Raw genomic sequence first — 20,070 nt, 5'->3', positions numbered from 1 at the left:
ACTGAAACACACTGAAGAACGGGTTGCATGTCACTCAAACTTTAACATGAGCCCCATAGAGAATCAGGCACACACATCGAGTTAGTAGAGGTGACACACTCAAACGTCCACTGGAGTGTTAGATACTGTAAAGGTGTGAGGTGGCACCGAGGGCACTCTGGGACACTGGGAGCACAGCTCCAGGTGGAGGGGCCGAGTTGGCAGTCCTACGACTCCTGCCGATTATCTCCATGGAGACCCCAGGCTGCCAGATCTTCTAAGACAAGCTGGAAATTCAGAATGTTATTTACAATTTCTCAGTCCTTAAAGTTTAATATCTCTATCAAAATCCCATAATCATTTCACAAGTGAAACAATAAAGCTTCAATTGGTCACATCTGTCTTAGATGCTACTGATTTTGAAACCCTGAAATATAGCTACTCGCAAATGAAATTCCTGAATGGAATAAATGAAAACAATGGTCTGGTATAGAAGACAGGCACGAAGATACATGAGGACCCAGACAGTCATATGTCACATAGAGGCCCACCTTACAGAGAAATATGGACCAATGGAGATCAGACTCTCATCACCACCAGACAAGTGACACCTTCTCCTGCAGGGATGAGTAAGTGAGGGGACTAGAAAGAAGAACCAATTATTTCTTCCTGAAACTTCTCAGATGGCAAAGGGTCCTGTTTTATAAACCAAGGTGGGTGGAAACAGAAGAGTAAGAGAAAGGATGTTTTCTCTACACTAATAATGATATCAATCTAAGTTCCCTTTGAATATGAATCGATAGTTCCATGAACTGTTTGCAAACTCCCAACTCTTATGTTGGCCAAATGACCAACAGATAGACACACAGAGGACAGATATCCCCGGTTCCCACATGCAGCTCTCATTGCTACCAGCTGCCTCAGGAACTGTACTCCTTGGAACAAAATCGTGATGGGCAATGTCCGGATGACCTTTTCATCTTGTGGCCCTCAAAACCCAGCCGAGGCCAGGAGCCAAGTGAGAGCAAGACAGTGGCCTCAATTTCTGATCTACCACAACCGTGACAAGTGTCTTTGGAGCAGAGTCCATTCTCCTGTGTCTCCTGTGGGATCTGTGGTTTCAGGATCTTGGATGCTGGCCTTGGGCATCTCTCTCCGTGCATATCACACTGAGACTGACTCACAGTAGAGCCCATTCGGACAACTAGGAAGGAAGTAGCACAAGATCACATCTCCCTGACAAGGGGAGACTGTGAGGTGCAGCCCCTCCACATACAACACGCTGAAACATGCGCCTGTTGCCACGGAAACCCCATAATGCAGGGTGAGCAAATGCAGCCTGAATAGATCCCATCCAGAATGCTCCCTGAGGCCCACTGCTTTCAGTCCCTTTCATCACCCGAGCCAGAGCCTAACTGGAGCCAGAACTGGTGATGGGCAAAGAGCTCAAAAGGCTGCTGGTCCCCTTCCAGGCCATCTCCGATCTATGTAAAGTCTCTCGGGCTTGGAAGGCGTGAGGGCCGAGCTGTCCCGTGAGAGTCGTGGCTCCTCTTTCTCTCATCCTGGGCCACAAACTAGCATCTCACTCTGCATGGGGGGACGGGGGAGCAGTGTGACAGCTAATCAAAGCAGCTTCTAAAAGGCTTTCAGGGTTTCAAAAAAAAAAAACAAAACCAGGGTGTTTTGGGTAGAGACCAGAACACAGTTCTGGTTCCAGCCTGTTTCCCCACCTTTCTTAAACGCGCACAGATCGAGCCAGCTAGACTCTGCAACAGCACAGTCGGAACAAGGAAAACCTTTAAACAGCGCTATTAAACCTGCCTCCCCTCCTGCAGAGAGAAGCGGCAGCTATGCGACTGTGCCCTGTGCAGAAATCCCGAGCAGCCAAACCCGATTCTGAAGATTTTACATTGATTAGAGTAAATAAAAACATTTCCCTCGCCTCCTTCCTACAGATGGGTCCAATCAAGTTATATGAGGACTGGAACAGCTAGTGAGGGCCCACCTATCTAGCTGAACTCTATTTCTAGGCTCCTAGGTTTAAGTAAATAAACATAGAAGTGCGAGGCCATTTAATAGGAAGTACCTCGGAGATTTTATGGACCACATGGAATGATCCATCTCATGGGGACAACTAACGTGTCAGATCAACTGGACTCAGAGAAAAGTGAGTTTGTAAAAACTTTATTTGCTTCAAAACTATGGTGGCCTCCCACATCCCCTCCTTTAAATGTTGTGCTCCTCACACGACACTTACTGCCCTGGTCCATGTGGATGGGGGCAAGGAGGAGGCACTAAGTAAGAGGTAACTATCAGGAAGTCAACAATCATTTCCTTTCTCCTGAGATGTCTTATAAAACCTAAATTTGTATAACAGATACAAGCAAGGAAAGAGTCTTGGGGAAGGGATTAAGTTCTGGAGGTGTATTTGTTTAATGAGGCCTTTCAACTCAAAAACCTGGGAAGAAAATGGGGGGAAAATACATAATAAAGCCAGTGTGTTTTCTGTAGCCTTTTGCCTTGAAGGGTGGCATGGCACCAAATGAGGGAAGGAGCAGGGCCCCTCATCACTCTCATTTCACAGACGAGGAGACTGAAGTTCAGAGATGGAAGTACCTTTGTGAAAACCAATACAAACACCTTTGCCAGCCGCTTACCGCATGTGCCCAAGCACAGGACAGCATCCAATAAGGGCTGGTCCCTCATCTTTCCAAGAAGATTCAAAGAGAGATGTTATTTGGCCAATTTATATATTTAAACATTAGAGATGGATGAAATAATAAAATATCTATTTACGATATTTAAGGGTTTTTGACTGTTTATAGATCAGATTTCCCCCGACTCTGAGTTTCTAAAAATTGAGGAATATTTTGTTGCAGATGTAGTAAATTCAAGTCAACTTGACCATAATTTTTAAAAAATAGGAGCAGAGATCTATTGGCTCAATAACTCAATGCCATGGTTAGGGCACAGCTGGACTCAGCTGCTCAAACAGTATCACCAGAATTCCACTTCCCCTAGTATCCAAGTCTGCTTTCTTCTCTCCAGATTTTATTCTCAAGAAATGTTCCTTTCCATACAGGGGCTCCTAGAGTGCCATGAGCAAGTATAAAAAGGTCACAGATAAGTTTGGAGAGAAAGCCAAGGGTCCCTCAAGCAAAGCCTGGTGGTCACATTAAGGATTTTATTAAGTATTTGTAAGTGCATCGGGAAGCCTTGGGGGATTTTAACACAAGAAATAGATATTTGTTAAGACAATCATTTTTGTTTGTATTAAGGAAAATGAATGGCAGAGGCAAGAGTGGAAAAGTGGTCATCAGCAATGAGGCTGTTATAAAAACAGGAGCAAGAGTGGTGGCCTGAACTGAGATGCTGGCAACAGAGGTGGAGAGAAGTGGGCAGAACCAGGACACCTAATGGAAATGAGAATTGGGAGAGTTTCTTGTGGAATGAATGGGGAAAGTGATTATGGAGAGGTAGAAACCAAGGATGGCTTCTCTATGTAGGACTCAAGCCGCTGGTAATAACCAGTTTCTAGATAAAGGGACAGATTGGTAGAAAGAAAGAGGGCAAGTTTGGAGGGCAGAGCCAACAGTTCTGTTTGGAGCATTGATGTTCATGAGACATCCGGGTGGACTTCAGTTTGGTTTGTGCACAGACTTGTTTGCCCAGGCCTGCCCCAGGTCTGGGTCTGAAATAGGGTGTCCAGTGTCTGGCCAGGGAAGGAAAGGATGCGGGAATGTTGGGGAATACAGACACTGCAGCTGACAGAGGTCGCCTTTTAAGACTTGTAGGTCTCACTGGAGAGATTCAGATTTAAAAATAATCAGAGAGCCAGAGAGCCAGATAACCAGGTCTGGGTTCTATTGCCAGTTCCGTGGCACCCTGGCTGTGTGATATTGGCCATTTCACCGTCCTCTGAACCTCACCCTCCTCAACTATAGATGAAGATGATTCTCCTTCCCTCACTTTTAGGACTTTTGTGAAAATCTTCATGTTAGAAGGTATTGCAAACTGTGGAGCAATTAATATCTAGAAGTCAGAGTTATGATCATCTTAATATATACCCAGGAGTCAAAACCAGAAGAATTTTTAAATGAAAGCGAGCAATATAAGACGACCGGGTACATTCTTTCTTCAGGCCCCAAACCTTTGAAACGCTCCCAAGAACAACCTCAGCCTTCTGGTGTCAATGAAACACGTTGCTCACTTTGCTTTTTAAACTCTCCCCTCACCCCAGTTAGTTGCTCACAGCTTGTCCCCTGTGGCCGGTGCTATAATGTATTTATCCTCCTGTATGCTCTAGTTCCTCCAACTAAATCTATCCCGTTTGGCTGAAGGAACAAACCAGACAGTACCCGACGTGACTGTCCTCCCCTCGGCCACCAGGGAGCTGAGAGATGAGTTCCAGGGTTTTGCCAACAAATGATGGAGGGTTGAAACCACCACCTGTAAACTGAACATGGTAGGGTTTCTTTATATATTTTTTTAAATTTTTTTAACAGCAAAGCCTGGGAATGCCCGGGAAGCAGATGAGATCATCTGTCTGGCCTGAGAGCAGCGTGCTCTGCAGGTCCTCTCGCTCCACATCACGTCATGCTGGAAAGAGAAGCGTCTGGACGCTCCTTATGCAGTCGGCAGGGGCGCTAAGCGAGGGCTGGCTGGCCGGCTGGAGGGCCTGAACCCCAATTCTGATCACCCGTGAGCATGAATGCTCACTAATTCTGCCAACAGCTAGAGAATGCCCGCGACAGAGAATGCCCTGTGATTTTTGACATAAAAATAACCTTGCACATTTATTAACCTACTCATTGAACAAATGTTTGTCTTGAGTGCTTACGCTGTGACAGGTTTTATAGTAGGTGCCGGGGATACAAAGGTGAACGAAACGGATGAAAACCCCTGCCTTCTATTGCAAGAGATGGCCAATTCCCAGATCAACATGTACATACGTGACAGAAGGTCGGATACTTGCTCCGAAGTAGAGATTAACCGGCATAAGGAGAGAGAGAGAGATAGGATGGCTGGTGTGGGTAAGATGACGGAGTCAGGTCCCTCTAAGAAGGTGGCATTTGAGCGGAAACCAGAATGAACTGGAGGAAGTACCAACAAACGCCTCTAAAGAAAAGGAAGGGAGCTCTGGCAGAGAGACGGTGAGTGCAAAGGCCCTGAGACTGGAAAGCGGTTTCGTAGAGAGGCAACTGTTTCTCACGTCCATGATCTGGGACCATCCCCGAAGCCCCATGCTAGACCCAGGAGCAGTTTTTCCCATTAGACTATATATTCAAGAGGCTGTCCGTTTACCTTCTCTTTAAACAAGGCAGTTTGGGTTTTTTTTAAAAAAACAAATTCAGCCTTCGTTGCCCTGTGTTTTTCTTTCGTGCTCACATGTGCTTTCTGTTAGACTTTCTTTCTATGGAAGGAAAATTAAACCAAGAGCTATGTGATTGAGGTTAATAGCGAAGGAAAGGAAGAGGAAAGAATTCTCCCACTTCCTCTCTGGTTTGCATAAGAATCTTCCATGTGCTGCATTTGAGTAAAAAAATCCTAGGAGTGACTGTCTAGCTATGTCTTTGGTCATGTTTAATGCTCTAGCCAGTGGAGACTTACTGCATTTTGGTGCCAAGCATATCAGGAAACCACCCTCCTTTCTTTGGACCAGAGTGACAGGCTGGCGGCTGATCGGGGCATTTGCATTCAAGGCAAAGCGTTTGCTCGAAGCCGGCTTGTCTCGCTTTTGTCCCGCTTTTGCTCGCCCTTCATAATCGGGAAGAGAGCTTGTTACTGAAGCCCTCATGGAGCGCCACCCTAGAAAGGGCCTTTTACAGACGCACACTGGGGAGCCCTTCAAGCTCGTCCATTTTGCTAGTAATCAGGACCCTATTTCATAAAGCTTAATGCACTGGGGCTCTGGGTAGGCCTATAAGAAAAAGTAGAAAATGGCCAAAAAAAAAAAGGAAAGGAAAAGGAAAAGAGCAAAGGAGACTTAAGAACGAAGGAAATGGGAACATGAGTTAACATTATGTCCCCATCACAGCCTCGTAAGGTAGATATTTTGATGTCCACTTAACGACAAAGTTAAGTGTATAAGGACTCTGGAACCAGCTAAAGATCAGACAGCTAGCGCATGCCTCCGCTGGGGTCCAATCCAGGTTTAGCTTCTCTATAATATCTGCCACTGCCTCAGTTTCCTTCTGGAAAAGTCAGAGATGATCAAAAAGTTCGTGATTTCTGGGGCCTAGAGCTTTATTAAAATTTTTAATCATTAAAAATCCAAGGGACTGAAATTTTTGCTTAGTACCCCCAAATGTCCAGCGATTTCATATTTAAACAAGATAATATCCCTTTAAAATGGTAATATCCAAACTGCTTTAAAAAGATAATATCCCTTCCAAAACGTCTGGCCCCAAACCCCTGGCGCCCATCGGAGGTTGCATAACAGGGATCATATAATAGATCTAAATGGCGCTGGGCAACCCTCAAGGCTCCTTGCTGAGTGACCGCTGAGGCAGCCTGAGGCTTGGATGGCACTGCCGTGAGAAGCATGGGAGCCCACGGGCACTGTCCTCCTTGGAATGGTGGCTCCTTCACAGAGGAGGTAGAACTATTCCCACTTGAAGGCACTCCTCTGATTAATCGTGTGACTTGCCAGGTTGTGATTGTCTGTCTACCTGTCTGACTTCCCATTTGCCATGCTGGCTGCTCCTTCCGAACAGGGACTGTCACTCACCTCTGTGTCCCCGTGCCATGTCACGATGTTGGCATTCAGGCGTATTTTAATAAAAGGATGTCAGTTATCTTCTGCTGAAACACAAGCTGCTCCAAAGCGCTGTGGCTTAAAACAGCAACCGTTCCTTTAGCTCACAGCTGTGCAGGTCAGCAGTTTAAGGCGGGCGCAGCCAGGGGGCTCTCCTGTTTCTGCTGGGTTCCCTCCTGAGAACGAGGTTAGCTGTGCCTAGGCGGCTCTGCTTCGGGGTGCGGTTGTCACATGTGTCCCTCTTCCTTCTGTACTCGGCCCAGTTTCGTTCCCGGGGCCTGGCGGGGACGCAACGGTAGGTGAGAGAGACGGAGTCACGGAGAGCTACTTACCGCCTAGGCTCAGAACCGGCACATTGTAACTTTCCCCCCATTCTGTTAGATGAAGGGCGCCCTAATAAAAGCATGGGCAAGTAGATTACCTCGATTAAAGAGCTGTGCCCAGGCCGGGAGCATCATCCTGCACATCAAAAATGTTGCAGGTTCAATCCCTGGTTGGGGAGGGGACCGATCGATGTTTCTCTCTCACATAGATGTTTCTCTCTCCTTCTCTCTCTCTCCCTTTCCCTTCCTCTCTCTAAAATCAGTACACATATCCTGGGGTGGGTATTAAAAAAAAGAGCTGCAACATCACATTGTAATGGATGCAACTTGAGTAGGGAATCAGGGCCATTTTTCCAACCTATCACACCCATACTTAATGTTTCTTCTTTTCCAACATTGCAGAAGATTCCTGTGTGATTTTTTTTTTGGGGGGGGGGGGGCTAGATAAGCTTTGACCACATGAACACTGCTCCTGAAAGAGCCTGGTGGCAGGGGAATCCCCGCAGTCTGTGCTGAGGCTTCTTGCCCAGCAGATTTCCAGCATCAGGCAGAGCTGGATGTTTCTTGCAGGTCACCTTTGTATGTCATTAACATTCAGCCCAAACTCCCAGGCATCAGTGCCAATCCATCTCAAAGACATCGGCACTGCTGGCATGGCATGCATCAGTCCTGTCTTTTGGACACAATGAGGTCACCAGAGACTAAAAGAACTGGAGCAGTGATACAGTTTTAAGTCCACTCCCATAAACACCTGTTCAGAGAAAAGAGACAACCAGGCAGTATGTGGGGGTGGTTACAAGCTCTGAGTTGGGACCCGGGGCTGTACCGATTCCTACTTCAGCCCCGGACCAGACTGACCAGCATGTGGCCTTCAGTAGTCACTTCATGGCCTTGTGCCTCAGTTTCCTCCCTTGTGCAATGCCAATGATAATGCTGTTTACCTTAGGAAATCGGTGGGATTGAAAAAGTTAACTGTGTAAAATGTTTTCAAGGTTCTGGCATGTAGATAGGCTTGCTTTTCCTTGATATCTGCAGACCAATGAATAGATGGCAGGGTGACCTTGGGCAGGTCAACAAACCCTTTTGCTGTTATAAATCTATAAGATGGTGATAATAATATTTGCCTCAAGAAACTATTGTAAGAAGTCAAGTCGAGGTGAGTTAAGTGGTTAGTGTGACACTCAGAGAACAGCATATTATTAGCACCGTGAAGTCAACCATCAGATTGAGGATCGCCCAAGGCAAATGAGGAGTTATGTAAATATTAAACTCTATTTGAAATTAAGTCTTAGGCATCTATTATGTAGAGAGACAGATGTGAGAAGTGAGGGCATTGGGATTGGCACACTGGACTCGAGTTACTAGCCGCATCGCTGAGCAGGAGCAAGGCACCGAACATGTTATCCCACTTCTCTTTGTTTCCCTTTCTCACTGAGAAGCCTGGAAAAATACCACCTACCTCGCAGGATTGTTGCGGGATTAAACGGGATACTACATAACGCACTTGGCACGTTGTTGGAGTTCAATAAATGGTAGCTATTCTAAATCAAAGGTCTAAGGCAGAAAAATGACCTGGAATTGTTTTCTTAATATAAAGTGTAGTTTTAAAAAAATGTGATTTATCCTTGTGAGCTGGATCCCAGCTGAGTTCATGAAGATGGAGATTAAAGACGAGTGAGAGGCGGGACCAAAGGCACGGAGTGTGCAGGGAGCTTCGCTGAGGTTAGCTATAAGGAATTTGTGGTTTGATTCTCAAAGGGCTTCAGTTTTACGAGGTTTGAGAGCCTTTTTCGAAAGGAAAGCCAGATGTATCGATGGAAATTTCATGCAAACAGTGCTATCTTCAGCAAATGCTGCTTGGAGGCTGTCTGTCAGATTGGGCAGGGCTGGAATGGAGAGGGATCCTGGGCTGTTTTTTATAACTTGTTTGGTCCCGTCTCGCAGAGCCTCGGGGATGCTCTCCAATGGGCCACGAATGACATGTATAGAAACTTCCTTTTCCCTGCCCTGGCTCTATAAATGATCAGAAATCTGATATATCCCTTCAGGTCAGAAGTACAATGAGCAGTTTTAAGTCAATGCAGGATGCAGTCCAAGCCAGGTTCATCCTGTGGTCCATTCTGCATATCCAGACAGGTTTGCCCAACCTTGAGCGTGACACTTGCTGAAGGAGACCTATATCCACTTCTGACTCAGTCGTGGGGAAATAAAAGTAAGAGAGCATTTCCTTAACTGGGTAAAGCTTAAGCAATTGGGAGGGAGAGGGGAGTGCATCTCCCAAAACCATGGGTGCCAGCAGTCCTAGACGACATAACTCCAGACTTACCTATGAAAAACAAACTTTACTGTTTTAAAATCAGCATTAATTTGGAGTTTTCCAATCAAACCTAATCCTGAGTGATATGTCGATCATGTCACTCTTTGCTTTAAACCTACTCATGGTTCCCAATTGACCGCAGAGAAAAACCCCAAACCCCTCAGCAAAACATCCAAGGTCCCTATAACCCATATATTTCATATCATACTTTAAGCTTCCCATTTATGGTTTAACAAACCAGCAATTCCTAAGGATCTGTATTGCCTTAAATAGTCACAGTTTGGCCTGCTTTCATCTCTCTACACGTGTTGACAACCTCTGCTTTGAATGTCATCTACGCTTGTTCGAAAGAAAAGTGTCACTTTCTCTGACAAACCCCCTCTTACCCGCTGGGCAAGCAAGCTCATGGGTCCTTTCTACTCTGTTCCAGTTTTACCAGTAACATTACTGAACACAAAGGGACAGTTTGTGTGTGTCTCTGACTTCACCGCCGGACTGTCTGTCCATAGGGATGGAACAGTGTCATGTGCATATTTCAGCCCCAGGTGCCGCCAGCATAAAACAGATGCTCAGAAAATTCCTTTTAAGTGGGTAAATGCTGATCAGCCAGCCATCTTCCTTTGCTAGTCAATCGAATGCTTCAATACGACTTCACCAATTCCCTTAAACAAAGCATTTGGGGTCCATCTTGGTGTGAACCTGCTGTGGCACCTACAAGCTCTGTGACCTTGGGCAGCTGTACTTCCTTTAAAATAGGAGAGGAAAAGGCCTGCTTCGCTGTTTGTGGGATTATTAAGTATAATAATAGAGCATCCTGCCTGCCCTGGCATCAAATGCCACTCATTGTCATTATTTCTTAGGAACGTTCACTCAGTTTAGAGAAGTCACCCAAAAGCCACCAGAATTCAACACAAAAGAGACAGGAAGACCTTACATGAAGAAGCCACTGGAAAACCAGTGGCACAAGCAGCCTTACAAATGGAATGAGGACTGGCCTGAGCATTTTGACCTTTGATAATGCCCGGGCTGAGCCACTAGATAGCTATGAGATCATGAGGAAGCCACCTCCACCCCCAGACCTCGGGGCCTCCATGTGTGCAGAGTTGAAAGTGCTCCATGATGTCATGGGGCCAGTCTGAGCGTCTATCCTGACTTGGAGCCGCGCTCCCTTTTGCCCAGTTTCACCCCCATTCTCATCCCATGGAACCATCCAAGTGTTGCCCTTAGATGACTGCTCTGACCAGTCTCCCCACACCCCGCGCCCTCCTCCCCCTCTGCTTTATGGGAACCAGGATGAGCTGGTTGCACCTTTAGACTTTGGCCTGATGATGCATGTTTGCGCAGAGCGGGTGATTGGTTTCATATGGACGCGCGATCCGGCAGCTGGGGACATCTGCTTACACTTAGCACACAGGCAAACTTCCCACAGTCAGGAGTCAGCGAGCTCCTGGCTGAGAAGGGGTTGGCCCTCTAGGCTGCATCGGGGGGGACGTGGACTTGTGTTCCGGACTCGATGTCAGGAGGAATAACTAGACATGAAATAACTGGAGTCAGAATCATCCCTCTGGCATCTCTGGATGTATAAATGGCCCGTGGAAGTGGGGCAGTTGGACAGGAAGCAATGACTACTTGGATGAAGAGAATTAAGGGAGACCCTTAAGGATGCTTTGCTGCCAGACGCAGGCCCAGGCTTCGGGGATAGTGACCCACATAGAGGCGGATGACTGTCTCTGAAACAGCCTCAGCATGTGGCCTGTGCTCACCATGGGAAGGGACTGCCCTTTCCGTGTGATGCTCCCCCGCAGACCTGCGTTTTCGCTCCATCACAGTAGACAACGTGTTAGAGGAAGGAGTGCTGGGCTTGGAGTCATTTGACCCAGGCCTGTCTCCCGAGTCTTCCATTCACTCTGTGAATCTTTGGGCAGGTCTTGCAGCTTCTCTGAACAGCAGCTACTTCATCCTAAAAAGGAAGCCACTTGGGACCAAATAAGATGCTCTGGGCACGTGTGTTGTCTAATGTGGAATATTATCCAGATGTCAGCAACTTTTGTTACTATCCAAAGAATATCTGAAGATCGGAAAGATAGAAGTAAATATATTTTATTCTACCAGCCGCCATAAAAATCATTCTACAGGTGCCCTAGAGATGGTTGTCTACTTCTCACATCCAGGTCTCATCTCCAGCGATAGGTGGCCAGAGCCTTGTTGAAAAGTCAGTTGTGTTCACTCAGAGCCATGGTGGCCATAAAGTCCTGCCAAAGCCCAGGAGATCTCCTAGTCTGCTTTCTCTCCTCGACAGCCAGGGAGCAAATGTGCTTCCTCTTTCATGACAAATACCTGGAAATATGTGGCAATAACAATAGGAGAGAAAGGGTATAGATTTTGCTGCCAAGGAGTCCTTGGTTCATGTCCTGCCTTTCTGTTCTTCATCTGTGTGACCTTGAGAGTAAACTCGGTCATGCTCAGTGTTTCCTCTATAACGGGAGATAGTAATACTGAGCAGCAAGGGGATGGCGAGGATGAGGTTAGATGAGGCCCAGAGAGCCCGGCACTGTGCCTTAGCTTAGGGTAGGTCCCCGGTAAATGATAACTCTGAAACTGTTGTTATCTTGCTGGTATTGAGCTACCTTTCCTCATATTTAACACATGTGATTCACTTAGTGTTCATATTGGCCCTTCCACAGTTTGGTTTGGGTCATTAGCAAATCAAATCCTTGTGCGTTTACTGAGCATCTTTTCTGTCCCAGGCAGTGTCAGGCACTGTTGAGGATTCAAAACAGAAGAGTTCCTTTCATGAATGAGAATCGATGTCAGCCCATGACCATGGTTCCAGAATAACTGATACATGATAGAAATTTACACACAGTATGCAAATACAATAGAGACCTTTTAGCTTTTGAAGGGTTTGTTCTTTACTTTCCTTTTTAAACTATCCGCAAGATTTTATGGTGAGATTATTTGCTTGATCTAGAAATGGTCTATGAAGGGGCTACTTTTACACTGTTAAGACCAACAAACAAAAAATCAAGTAGCTTCCTCACACTCCATAACCTGTGATCATTTACTCTATGTTTCACTCTACTGAGATACTCATTGCAAAAAAAAGAAAGCCAGCCTGGCCCGCGTGGCTCAGCGGTTGAGCGTTGACCTAGGATCCAGGTGATCGGGGTTCAATTCCCGGTCAGGGCACATGCCTGGGTTGCAGGCTCGATCCCCAGTTGGGGGCGTGCGGGAGGCAGCCAACCAATGATTCTCTCATCATTGATTCATTGATGTTTCTATCTCTCTCTCCTTCTCCTTCCCTCTCTCTGAAATCAATAAAGATATATTTTAAAAAAGAAAAAAAAAGAAAGAAAGCCATAAAATAATAATGCAACTTCTAAAGTGTTGGCCGGACACTTCAATTTAAAATATGGTCATGGTCCCTCATAGCAGCTAGCATCAAATCCAGGTTCACTCTGGTGGTCCCAGGCCTCTCATAACCTTGCCCCTGAAGACTCCAGAGCCTCACTGCTGACCACTCTCTTCTCTGTCCCCCCAGCACCTGAGCCCATGCGCTCCTGGACCCCGGCTGTGCCGCCTTCCTCGAGCTCCCTGAGGGAGCCTTGCTCTTCTGCTCCTCTGTGCCTGTGCGCAGGCTCGTGCAGTTTCCATTGCCTGAAAAATCTCTTTTCACCTTCTCTGCACAGCTCCGACACATTCTTCAAGGGTGAACACAGTCATCAGTATTTATGATAAATTAACCCCCAACACCCTGATCCCTTTCGAGGTCCCTTTCCCCGATGCCAAAACGTCTGATCTCTGCCACCTTCTTTTATTTACTCCACATGTGCGTGTGTGTGTGTGTGTGTGAGTGTGAGTATGTGTGAGTGTGATCCCCTCTTTGCTTCTTTGCCGCTGAACTGGGAGCTCTTTGGAAACAGAGGCCAGGCCCTACTTCTCTCCGTGTCGTTCCTGAAGTTCCGTGAGGCCTCCTGCGTGGATGGGCAGGAGCACGGGTGGGTGCCCAGGCCGGTTCCGGAACCACGGGTCAAGAGCACATCGTCTTTCTTCCCTGAGTAATAATTGCGTAAGGCCCAATAAACCACCTTGTTCCTCTGAAATACCTTGGCCACAGCCACAAAGAAGCCCCAAATGGGTGGAATTGACCTGTACATTGTCAGACTTAATGCTGAATAGTTTAATCCACTTGACAGCCATAAAAAAAGAATGATTAAGCCCTTTAACTTTTTATTCAGGTCTAGACATTCCCAAGACTCAGCAGGACACACGGTCCTTCCCCACTCACATGTACTGTAACAGCTAATCCTAACCACGTTCAGGATTCTGCTCTGGGTTAAATCTTTTCAAGCAATAGAGATTCTGTTGGGGGAAAAAAGAGAGAATGAGGTGGAGAGAGAGGGGACTGTGGCTTGATCTTCAGTCTTTTACAGGGGTACTGTGCGTTGTCCAGACGCAGCAGTAACTAAGCTCCCACATTTGGTCTCCCCCAGATTCTCATTGGCTGCTGCTGGGCTGTCTCTCTGCCGCACACTTTGGGGGAAGTCTGCTCTTGAGGGAGCTGCAAGAATCTTCTACTGAAAATGACCTAATGCTCTCTGCAGGTGACTGGTTCCTGGTGTGTAGACTCCAAAGGCTGCATTTCTCTACATCTCCAACACACACGCACTTGCATCTGGTGAGGTCCTATCTTTTCACGAACGCTGCCTCAGTAACTCCAAATCCAGCAAAATTTTATTAACCTGAAGCCTACAAATCCCCCTTGTTTTCACAGCCTAGGCTAGCCTTTTCTTGCCGTCTCTAGTCTGGGAAAGGATTTGACCAACACACACAATAGTCTTGGTGTGTCTCAAACTACCTCACGAGGACATTTTTCTATACTTTGAAATTATTAATTACAAAGCTCTGTAATCATTCTTTCTGCCATCACCAGTTACACGGACCTTCTTTCAGCTCCTGGAGCATGCTAATACCTTGCCCACCTCAGGCCTTGGCCTGGGACAGTTATAACACCTATTTTCACCTGGCGAATTCACCATAAGGAAGACAGACCTTGCTTGTATCTGAAGACTTCATTACTTTCTCTCACCGCTTTGTATCCTTCCTAACAGAACCGTTTGGTGGTTAACGTTTTCTCCACACAAGACCGTAAGCACCAGGACAGGAGACATATATGTCTTATCCAACTTGTCTAACCGAAGGGCCTAGAACCACGCCAGGAACATACTAGACACTCGATAACTATCTGCTGAATTAACAAATGTTTCTGAAGATGATCATAACTACCTTATAAAATTGTCTCAAATTTTAAACAAAATTATTTAGTTGAGGGAGCCAGGGAGGTAACATCCATAAAAAATAAATGTGTAAGCAATGTGGCTGGAACATAGCACAGTGTGTGCTTAATAAATGCTAACTGTTATAAATTCTTGTTGTTACTATCATCTCTTCATAAATGTCCCTGGTTACATTTAGCTATTTTAGCTCAAAAAATTAATTATCCTTGAAATACAAAATATTACATTAATTTGTATTCCTCTGATGATTAGTGACATTGAGCATCTTTTCATATATCTATTGTCCATCTGTAAGTCCTCTTTGGAGAAGTGTATATTCAGGCCCCTTGTCCATCTTTTAATGGGATTGTTTGGTTTTTGGTGTTGAGTTAAATAGGTTCTTTATAAATTCGGATATTACCCCCTTATCACATGTATCCTTGGTGAATATGTTCTCCCTTTCAGGGGGCTGTCTTTTCATTTTGCTAATGGTTTCCTTTGCTGTGCAAAAGCTCTTTAGTTGGATGTAGTCCCATTTGTTCATTTTTTCTTTTGTTTCCCTTGTCTGAGGAGAGATATCGGAAAAAATATTGTCACTAGAAATGTCTGAGATTTTACTGCCTATGTTTTCTTCTAGGATTTTATGGTTTCATTACTTACATTTAAGTCTTTAATCCATTTTTAGTTTATTCTTGTGTATGGATAAGAAGCCGGTCTATTCTTTCTTTCTTTTTTTTTTTTTTTTTGCACGTATCTATTCAATTTTCCCAGCACCACTTATCGAATAGACTGTCTTTACCCCATTGTATGTTTTTGCCTCCTTTGTCAAATGTTAATTGACCATAAAAGTATGGGCTTATTTCTGGGCTCTCTGTTCTGTTCCATTGATCTATATGCCTGATTTCATGCCAGTACCATGTTGTTTGGATTACTATGGCCTTGTAGTATAGTTTGATATCTGGTAACACCTCCAACTTTGTTCTTCTTTCTCAAGATTGCTGAGGCTATTTGGGGTCTTTTGTGGCTCCATATAAATTTTTGGAATATTTGTTCTAGTTCTGTGAGATATGCCATTGGTATTTTAATAGGAATTGCATTTAACCTATAGATTGCTTTGTACATTATAATATGTCATTTTAATTAGGTTAATTCTTCCTATCCACAAACACAGTATATGCTTCCATTTATTTGTATCTTTCTCAGTTTCTTTCTTCAGTATCTTATCATTTCTGAGTACAGGTCTTTTACCCCCTTGGTTAAATTTATTCCTAGGTAATTTTAGTTTTTGTTGTTGTTGTTGTTGTAATTGTAAGTGGGATTGTTTTCTTAGTTCCTTTGTCTGATAGTTAATCATTGGTGTATCAAATGCCACCAATTTCTGGGTATTAATTTTGTATACTGCTACTTTTCTGAATTCATTTTTCAGTTCTAATAGTTTTTTGGTGGAGTCTTTAGGGTTTTTCTATATGCAATATCATGTCATCTGCAAATGGAAAGGCAAATTAAAACTACAATGAGATATCACCACACACCTGTCAAAATAGCTATCATCAATAAACCAGACTCATAAAATACAACAAACAACAAATGATAGAGAGGATGTGGGGGAAATGGAACCCTCATGCGCTGTTGGTGGAAATGCAGACTGGTGCAGCCACTGTGGAAAATAGAATGGACTTTCCTCAAAAAATGAAAAACAGAACTGACTTATGACCTGACAATTCTACTTCCGGGAATATATCCAAAGAAACCAAAACACTAATTTGAAAGAATCTATGCAGCCCTGTGTTCATGGCAGTGTTATTTACAATAGTCAAGATTTGGAGGCAGCCCAAGTGCCCATCAGTAGATGAGCGGATAAGAAAGCTGAGGGACATTTACACAGTGGAATACCACTCAGCCATAAAAAAGAAGGAAATCTTACTTTTGCAAAAGCATGGATAGACCTGGAGAGTATTATGCTAAGTAAAATAAGCCAGTCAGAGAAAGACAAATACCATATGATTTCGCTTAAATGTGGGATCTAATGTACAAAATAAACTAGCAAACAAAATAGAAACAGACTCATAGATACAGAGAATGGACTGACATTTGTCAGAGGGGAAGAGGGTTGGGGTGCTGGATGAAAAAGATGAGGGATTAAACAAAAAATAATAATAAAATAAAATATTATTTTATAATGGTACTCAAAAGTTTTTCAATTTAAAATTTGATGGCTATTGACAAAAGCCATTTTTCTTAATGTAGCCTGTGTAATTGACTAATTTGGTAAGACCAATATATTAGGATTTGACCTGAATTTAATGACTTAAACCTTTACTCTGATCTATGTTTGCATCAGGCAAAATGTTATGGTTTGAACTAGCTTTTCTACCTCAAATTGGTAAATATATATATATTACAAGGAATAGACCCATTTTCATACCTTCCCTCTAAACCAAGGGTGGGGGACCTTTTTGCTGCCAAGGGCCATTTGGGTATTTATAACATCATTCACGGGCCAGACAAAATGATCAGCTTGAAAGTAAGCTACGAAGAAAGCTCCTGGATTTGTGGGGTTCCGAGCCCCACCTGCGGTCGCCCTGGCAGGCAGGGCACAGGATCCTGCGGGCCGCGCAGGGCCCCCAGCCGGGCGCTCCCCAGCCGGGCGCTAAGCCCTTGGCTGCCGGAGCACCGATGAAACAAGGAAGAGGGCCCAGAACACAGGCCGCCTGGACGGTGCCCCTGGGCCTTCGCTCCGATTCGGGCTCGGGGCGCGTGTGCCCCCGGAACGCCCCGTCTTAGCCTCCCCGTGCTCCTCGGGCTCCTCTCTGGCGGCTGGCACGGGCCCGCCTCTGCCCCGGGCGGCCCGCCGGGCTCTGCTGCTCCCAGGCTGACACCCACAGCGCAAGTCCACGGGCCAGCCCATAAAGTGACAAGTTGACTACTCCTGCCAGGAAAGACCTTTGGGTGTCAGGAAGAGAAGAGGGACACGAGGCGACCTGAACGCCCCTCTCATTGGACCTTAGCATCTGACAGCATCAGCCTTTCCACTCTTAGACCCACCTGCAGGGTTTTATAAGCAGGTTGTAAAATGCATTCACGTTTGAAACCTGAAGCAAGCCCTTTACCACCAGCTCTCTGCCTCCCTGGAATGTAATTGGTTTCCAAACTTAAAGGGAGGTAGAGTGGCGGGGGAAATCCATTTGGCCATTTAAAACTAATAAAAGAAGGGAAATACATCAGAATGTGCTCTCTTTGCAAAATGTGACTTTACGTAATCGACTGGTCCCCTACCTGCTAATGACTTGCTAATGCCCCTTGTACCTTGTCTTGGTCTCCTGTGTGCCCAGATCTCTGATGGAACGAGAGGATTAGAACCTCCCAGTACTGCAGTTGTGTGTTCCAAGAGCTATAAAATATCTTAGGAAAATACAATTCATTACTAGCTCTGGTGGTCAGTGTTTAAATGGGACAAAGAACAGAACTGAGAAAGCGGAGTGTTTTTAGATCTAGAAATAGCCACCAAACTATTTTATCAAAATGCTTTACCGTGTTTGCTTTCCATCTGGTCTCAGTGTTTTGTCACCCAATACCCATAAAAAATTATACTTCACTCGGTAGAGAATCACAAGACTCCACGCATTCCTGTACATCAAAATCTACTTTTCTCTCCTTAATCCTGAACAAATCCAAGATGTATGAGGTCTCAGAAGTATTTTTAATAAAAATTGAAAAATATCATATAGTCAAGCAGGGAGATAGGGGCCTGGGAGTTGACCCCAGAGTTCAAGAGACTGGAATATGTGTTGGTCATTTGAAAGGCACAGTTTAGCATCTCTCTGGGGCCTGGAGCGTTGTCTGGGGTGCATTTGCTATCACTAGGGTATTGGAGTCTATGCGTGCGTGCGTGTGTGTGTGTGTGCATGCTCTTTGGAAAACTGCAGATTTGATCAGTGAGCTGGGATAGCTCTAGGATGCAGAGGCACCTGCTTCCCTAGTCTCATTTGTCCCGGCAGCTACTCCTTGACTGACCTGACACTGCTGTCTTCCTAGCCTCTCAGATTCCTCAACATCCTTACCCAAAGACTGTCTGCCAGGCCTCCAAGCCATCCCTGACGCTGGCATGCCAGCCCTTCTTCAGGCCCTGATGCGCTCCAGGTTCTCAGGGATCCAGCTGGGATGCAAACCCTGCTTGAAGAGGCCAGGGGATTGGTTCTGTGTGGGTGGCATTGGGCAGTGGAGGAAACCAAGGAGTCGGGACACCCAGGTTCTAACCCTGCTCTGCTAACCGCTGAGGAGCATTATGTCCTTTCTCAGGGCTCCTACTTCCTGAACTGTCAATGTAGGGATGGTGATCCTTGGACAAGCGTATTCTCTTGGTTGTTACAAGAGACCAGTGACTGGTGCAGGGATTTATACAGGGATGGGCAAAAGTAGGTTTATAGTTGTGAGTATGCGAAACAGAGTTTATTCTTGTATTATTATTTGTTAATTATTGTATTATCTTCCAAATAAACAATGGTAAACTGACTTTTGCCCACCCCTGTAAATTGTGAATCTTTTAATAACCAAAAGGTATTACATTCCTAGTAACACTAAAGGCAGGGGAAGGCTATTTTATAAGATTTTATTATGTGATCTTACTCTGTACAAAAAGACACTTGTGCTATCTTGGGATGTTTTAAAACCGGAAGAAAAACAAACAAACACATAGATCTCATCTAATTTCCTCCCCCCCAAAAGAAATGACAACATACCTTTGGGGCAGCAAGATAGTCTGGAGGTATAGGGGCCGTTTCAGCATCAAATCTCATTGTGAGAAAGTTACTTCCTGCTCAGTTTCCTCCTAATTTGTTTGTTTACTTCAAGGAGAAATTCTCAGTTTGGTGCCAGCGTGCCTTTAACATCCCTTAAACTCTCTTCATCTCCCTTATTAACAAAGAAACAGATGCCTTAGGCTTAGACATTTCTTCAGGCAACATTATCTAGATAGGAATTAGACTGACAAGGAAATTAAATATTGTTATCTTTATTTTTGGCTAGTGATGTTTATTGTCCATTTAGAGCGTAAAAATTTTCATATTGAGACAAATTTATTTAAATTAAAAGAATAAATCCGTTAAAGAAATGCATTAATATATAATAGACATTTGCCACAACATTGATGGACCTTCAGGGAATTAGGTTCAGTGAAGTAAGCCAGACAGAGAAAGGTAAACACTGTATGGTATCAGTATATGTGAAATCTAAAAAAAAGAAGAGAAAAAAAGAAAAATCATTAAACAGAGAGTAGAAAACTAGTTGTCAGAAGCTGGGGGGTACAGGAAATAGGGAGAGGTTGGTAAAAGGGTACAAGCATTCAGCTGTCAGATGAATGAAGCCTGCGGGGCCGGTGTAGAACTTGGTGACTGTAGCTGATAACACCGTATTGTGTGG

Source organism: Miniopterus schreibersii (genome assembly GCF_964146895.1).
Source record: "Miniopterus schreibersii genome assembly, chromosome: 11".
Classification (NCBI taxonomy): domain Eukaryota; kingdom Metazoa; phylum Chordata; class Mammalia; order Chiroptera; family Miniopteridae; genus Miniopterus; species Miniopterus schreibersii.
This window is presented reverse-complemented; position numbering follows the sequence as displayed.